This window comes from Larus michahellis, chromosome 3 (assembly GCF_964199755.1).
Source record: "Larus michahellis chromosome 3, bLarMic1.1, whole genome shotgun sequence".
Classification (NCBI taxonomy): domain Eukaryota; kingdom Metazoa; phylum Chordata; class Aves; order Charadriiformes; family Laridae; genus Larus; species Larus michahellis.
In genome coordinates this window covers 27,777,074-27,783,901 of record NC_133898.1, presented here as the reverse complement: position 1 = coordinate 27,783,901, position 6,828 = coordinate 27,777,074, and positions in this window count along the sequence as shown.

Genomic DNA, 6,828 nt, shown 5'->3' with positions numbered 1-6,828 from the left:
AGATGTTGCCAACCTGAGCACTAATATCAGAATGACCTCTCTCAGACAAATGTAAGCTGACCAGGACTTCTATAGAAAAGTGATGGTGGTGGGGGCTAGTTGCTTGCTTTTCCTCAAATAATTCAGATTCTTTGAAATTTTCATAGTATTTTGATAAGCTGTGAAGAAGGATCAAAGTTTTTTTCAATGTCTCAACTTCACATGCTTACTCATGAGAAAACCAAAGCACATGCTATGGCATAGTTTTGGTGCCTCTCTGTGGGCCATGCTTTCTTGCTGTCCTACGTACTTTAGTAAATACCAATCTCTCTGCTTAGCCAAAACAGAATTGAACCGTGTGTGATGGAGGATGCAGTAGATGAACCTAGATGGTAAAGACAGAAATTCTCTGGAGATATTTCCTGCATATCACACCTTTTAAACTCTCCAATAGGGGCTTGAAGGTGCTTGACGATGCAAATCAAGGTTATTACGACGGCCTTGAAACCAGTCAATTAACATAGGCCCAAGAAGTATATTAAATATAGGGCAGAAAAAGAGAGAAGCTAACACCATTTAATAGGTATGAAAGTAAATGACTTCACAGAAACAAAAAGCAACATCTGCAGTGCTATTATAGTAAACCACATGTATTATTAACTATATCTCAGTACCCTTGTTTGGTAGGGATGGGCTACAACTGAGACCCAGGAAACATGGGATACATTTCTGGGGAGGTGAATGGCAGCTGGGGCCTCCAGATCTATTTGTAGTTTTGAGTTCCTTCTCCGCAAAGTGTTTTGCCCAAGGTCAAACAGGGCTTTTAAACAGAGGTTGCAGTCCTAAACCTCCACCAAACCACACTGCAGGATATTGGCAGAAATACTACTGTGCTTACTGCAAACCACTGAAATCTGCCAAATAAGTATGGCTCTTCAAGAGCATAGAACTTGCCTGAAGTTAGCAAAGTAAATCCCGTACGAAATGCTAATATTCCCTCCCCTCACTGCAAAGCCATTTGAGGAATTTCAGCATCGTGACATTTTCAAATTACCAAATTGAAACACTTAACATGTTAGTAAAATGCATTGTGCCGACGATGTTTTAACAAAGATCATTTATCACCTCTGGAAAGCTGCTGAGTAAATCCTTTTGACTTTGTACTATCCCATTCATCCTTGTTTCAAATAATGTAATTCTAACATTGTATTGATATTCTTTTAGATTTTTTCCCCTTCTTTTCCATTTAAAAACTGGTTTCTAAATATATTTGATGCAACTAAGTTTTATATTTGTCTCCTTATGGAAGTATGCAGAAGATGTGCTCAGCTATATTGATCTCTGAGGAAATGTGGATGAGGTAGATAATGCGAAACCTTTTTGTCATTACTAACAGTTATATAGGTTTGGGAAATTTTCTGTGTTTGGCTGACTAGATAAGTGGATGCACTCACATTTATTTGATTGGAAAAGTATGGGGAGTAAACTATCTCCCCAGTTTCTGTATGGAATTGATCTTTTGTGTATTAACACTTTCCTCTTACAGAAAAAGAGTTGGTGATTATGAGAGCAGAAGCACCCCTTTCTTTCTGCTGGAGTCTTTGGTGACCAGTCTTAAAGAAAAGGGACGGGACCTAAACAAGTCAGGAGAGGGGACAATGAAAGGGCACAAGGCAAAGTGGTCAACTTTCCACCTCTAACCTTCAGAACCAGAAGGAGAAAGAAATCACTGCTCTTGACTTTATTAGCTCCTTGCGACTCTCTCACATCTGTGAGAGACCTACCTTTACTCTCCCTGGTCTGGGGTAGCTGCAGGTGTCAGGTAGTTGTTAGGTTCTGGCTCAGTTGCAGGAGCAAAGGCCGGTACTCAGCTTTCCTCTTCTAGCTGGGATGCCAGGTAGAAGGTTATTAATGGTAACACGCAAGTCCCGTGACTTGTTGTATAGGAGTTTGTCTAAAAGGTGAATGAGTAAAAACTTCATGATGTCCTTTCTACTGGGAAACTATCACTTAATTGTTTGGGGTGTTTTGTTTTTTTTTCGCCCGTTCTAATTCCTCTCTAATTGTTCAACATGCCTCAACGCGCCCCCTTTCTCTGAGTTTCCAGACTGTGTTCTATATCTGTCGACTGCAGACACCGAGATGTATACAGACCTCTGCAAACAAGTCCAGGCCACGAAATCCTAATTCTGGATCCAGGCTATACTCCCTTTGGTGATAAAGAGGTCTTTCAGTCCTATTGCGTCACTTACTCCCTCCACACATAGGTTACTGCCTTCTTGTCTGAACCGATTCAACTCTCTGCTTTGTGGAAACAATGAATAATCAAGTTAAAGGATTTTGTTTTTAAAAGTATATCTTTTTCTCAGTCTGGTTTACAGTGTGACCACGAAAAATAGGCTTGAATAGGCCTAAGTGAGGCAGAAATACTTTTTTGGTAAGAGGGAAAGCAGCTGGGAACAGGGGTCATTTAAACTACCATTACTGTTATAAGGCACATGTCTTGTAACACGTATAAGGTTAGGTGCTGGTATGCGGGGTGCATAGGCGAGTAGCAGAAAGACTCTGGTTCTTAATCCCATGGCTTTCAGGACCAGGGCTAACCAGGATCAGATGGTCAGAGACAGCATCCTGTAGAGAGCAGGCAAAAGCAAAGTCTCCCACACGCAGGCCACAGTCCTAGACAGGCAGGTTTTACTGCCGAGACCCATTGTTACTGGGCACAGCCCTTCCACACAACTCTTATGAATGTACTAATATAGACCTGATATGCTGCCTCTTGGCTTGATGCTTTTTCAGCCAGAATCTTCCTTCCTCATCCCCTGTACCCCGACGTGTACTTTTTACGACTCCTCTTTTTTTCTGAGCCCTATGAGCTGGCATGAGATACCTTATCATGAGATCTATTTGCACTTTAAAAAAAAAAAAAGTTTGTTTTTACGTCAGCCTGCCCTGTTTATTAAAATACAAATCCATTAGGTTCATATCCATATGGTCAATCTCCTTTCTAAGTTAGTTCCTGACCTGCAATACAATTCCTGATAATGATGGTGATTGGCATAAAGCTTGTCTAATCACAACAAATCCTGTGCATACTAAGGGCTCTGTCCTGCCCTTGGTGACCCTCTTATGAATTTCAGCTTTTCATATAAATTTAGACTAGTACTTTTTTAATCCAGTCTTATTCAAAATTAAACAAATCTCCGCCATGATTGTTAAAATTGGCAGACAGAAACACAAAAGATCTCAGGCAAAATTTAAAGTGAACAGCTTGTGCAAACAGGCAAAGTGATGCATGGTAGACAGGAGACACAGCCCAGAAAACCTGGAATGGAACCATTGGCTTTAATCAGATGTACCAATTTATGTTGTCCAAGAATCTGGCCAGCTTCTTAAAAAAATGTTTTGGATGTGTTAGAAAAATTGGGTGTATAAATTACAGCTGCCCCTATGACACTTCAACTTGAACGACCAGTACTTATTCAGTCAACTACAATAGGTCTCACTGTCCTTGGCAGGATTACAGGGGTAATATTTTTTAACATGGATGAGCAGCTCTTGAACAATTTCTCCATTGTATTAAGCATGAACGGTCTTTTCTTCAACATCAGGTGTGCATGTCTTCTTCTCACATTTATTTTTCTCCACCACACATATTTATTGTGGCCATTACAGGGGGGGAGAAACATCCCTTCCTATAAATGTTTGTCTTCTCCTCCATCTCTTTTATGGGAACACCACAAACTGATGGAGTGATCTTGTTTCATATGCCTGTCTTGTTTTATTTATTTATATAATCAAAGACGACATTCACTATTGTTAAAGTATATTGCTATGGCTTCTTCATTGCTTGCAGAGGAACTTGTGGGCAAAGATAATGACAGGCTATGATAGATATTCTGTTAAAGATTTTATTCTTGTAGTTTCTTATTGACAAGAAATCTCATTTGTTTAAGAGGAGTTTATAATAAAAAAAAAAAGTAGTAAAATATTGTTGACTTATTCTGCCTTTATAAAAAGTTTTGGGGGCCTTGAAATATCCTCTACTGACAGCTGGACATGAAGGACTTCAAGCTGATGAAATAAGAATATAAATGTCTTCTACATAAGAATGATTGATAGAACAACATGACTGGTACACAGATAGTGCATGTTATCTCAAACTATATCTTAAGGTCTTCATTTTCAGAAAGAGAATTGATACCAGTTAGGGCTAAAAAAGAATATTCAAAAGCTTTAATAGCAAGGTTTTCATCCTTTCATTAAGTATTAATCCATCACCAAAGCAGAAGGTGCTTTTGTTTTTGTCCTGTCCCCTCTCCTTGTTTTCCCTCCTTAACATGCATTTCCTTAGGTATTTATTAATTTATTGGAATATATTCTCCCATATTCATATCATTCCCTTAGGCAACATAGTGGTTGCTTTTATACAAGAGCTATATTAAGAATTTTATGTATTGGTAACTGTCAATCTAACTTTGAAGATGCAAATGAGGAGGTTCCTGTGTAGCATCCAAGTCTACCAAAGATTTAAAGAAAACAAGCCAAGCATGTGCAGGCTGAAGTGGAAATAAAATTCTTTATACCACACACATCCTGAATAAAATTGCATGTTTTTAATTGTATTTTTATTGCCGTTCTCATAGGAAAAGGCACTCTGAGCTTAATCCTGCTGTTTTTCTACAGTTCAGAAATAAGGTCCAGCAATATAAGACATATGGAAAGACTTTGCAAGTCTATGTGAAGTAGTATAGTGAAAGAAAATGCTTAATTTGCTTGGCCAAATTCTCATTTTAATTATTTGAGACTCCAAACTTCCTTTTCCTTTAAGTGATATTCCTTAAAGTATGTCTTCCCAGCTCAAGTGTCAGATCAATTAATTTTTTTCTCTCTTTGTTTGCTCTAGAGGAGACTTCTTTTATTACAAGAAAAGAAAAAAAATGTACATATGTGATAGTAACTTTAATTATTGAAGGTTTTTGACACCACTGATGAAAACGCTTCCCACAAAGTCAGCTTTGAGCATAGCCAGTGACAATGCTGTGAAGGTCAGTGTTCAGATTAACATGCTCACTGTAAAAACATGTGGCAGATTTTTGTACTAATGGAAGTAGTAATGTACTAACTGACTGAAAGAGTGAAAAACTTGTATCCAGACTAACTAGAAGCCTCTGATACTAAGCAACTAAACAAGCTTCCTTGGGAACCATAAACTTAAAATTTACATCCTTGCCTGTTTCATTCTAATCTAAGGTGACTTTGATTCCAAGAAACACTTTTTTTTTTTTTTTTTAAGTTCATGCTGAGACAGTTTCCTGGCAGAATTCAGATTGATTGAACTAGATCCCTGATATCTCCCCTAATATTAAAGACATTACACACTGGCATCCTGATTCCCCTCACCTCTCAGGGTGTAAATCAGGGAACTTTCATGGAAATCAGCAAGTATGAGGCCCAAGAGCTTTCAGTATGTGATAGAATTAATTTTTGGCTGGCATACTCTTACAAAAACTGATTTCTGAAAAAATCAAATCTTTTTAATGACAAGTAAGCCCTCACACACAAGACAGTGGATGGGGAATTGTGCAGTGCTTTGCACCAAAGAAAAATGGTGCTTTGATGGTATCACCATCAGGTACACATTCGAAGCTGATGAGGAGGATGAGTAAAGATAAGCATGTGACTTTCCTAAGACAGCTGAATACATTGAAATACATTGAAAGGAAAAGAAGTTTTGGAGAAGAAATTGCATATTCTGAGAGAACAACATTGCTTCCCCCCCAGAACCCCACAAAAACTGTATGTATGTAAAAGGACTGAAAAAGGAGTTGTAGCTGACAAAAGAGAGAAGTCGGCTGATGTTCCTTGAAACAGAGGATATGGAAACCATTTACTGAAACAGAGAAAAGGTCTTTTAGCAGAATCCTTCTCTTTCCCACTTTGTTCCTCTGTGTTCCAATATGGTCTTTTGACAGATCATTCTCCTGGAGAAGACACAGCTGCACAAATGTTTCCCTTCAACACGAAAGCACAAACTTTAAGTTACACTAAATAAATAAAAAAAATCCATCCGTTACTCATCTAAAACCAGAAAAAAATGAAACAACAGGAATCTAGATATTACTTTTTAATGAACAATTCTACAGAAAACCCCAGATGTCCTACATCTTGGTCACTACATCTAGTTGATTGATGACATGTAACAAAGTGCTATGCGGTGAAGCCTGGTGTGTTTTGCACATCTAGGTTACTCAGAACAGTTTAGTCTTGTGTGGCCAAAAAGCATAGCATAAGGAACAAATAGCATTGGAGGAGGGGGAAAAAAAAAATCTGTCCTTAAGCAGGAATAATTGGATTTGGGGCTCTCTCCAGCACAAATTAACATTTATGGCATCTGGCCCATGGACCAGATGCTATAGTACTTTGGGCGTGTTTGGAAGCGTCCAGTTAATGGCAGCAAATGGCTGTTAAAGAGAAGAATGGTAGACAGAGACCTGTGGCACTTTCCCCAAGCTCCACCTTAGAGTGTGATGGGTTGGTGGGACTTAAGCGATTGCTCGAAGTGGATGGACATAGCACTTTTTCTCTGGAGGACTCAGGAGAAAAAGGAAGCAACTTCTTCTCTAAATGTTTTCATTTATGTAAAGAAAAGCAATTTGGCACTTTCCACATGTGCAGCTAATGTGGTTGAATCAATCCTTGCAAGAAGTGGAAGGATATGTTACCTCTGACATCGGATTAGCTCATTTAAACAGGCTATCCACCATTTAAACCACCCTGCCGTTTCAAGAAATTTTAGATTTTCCTTAAGCTACATGCCAGCTTGGTAGACTAATTCTGGTATGCAGC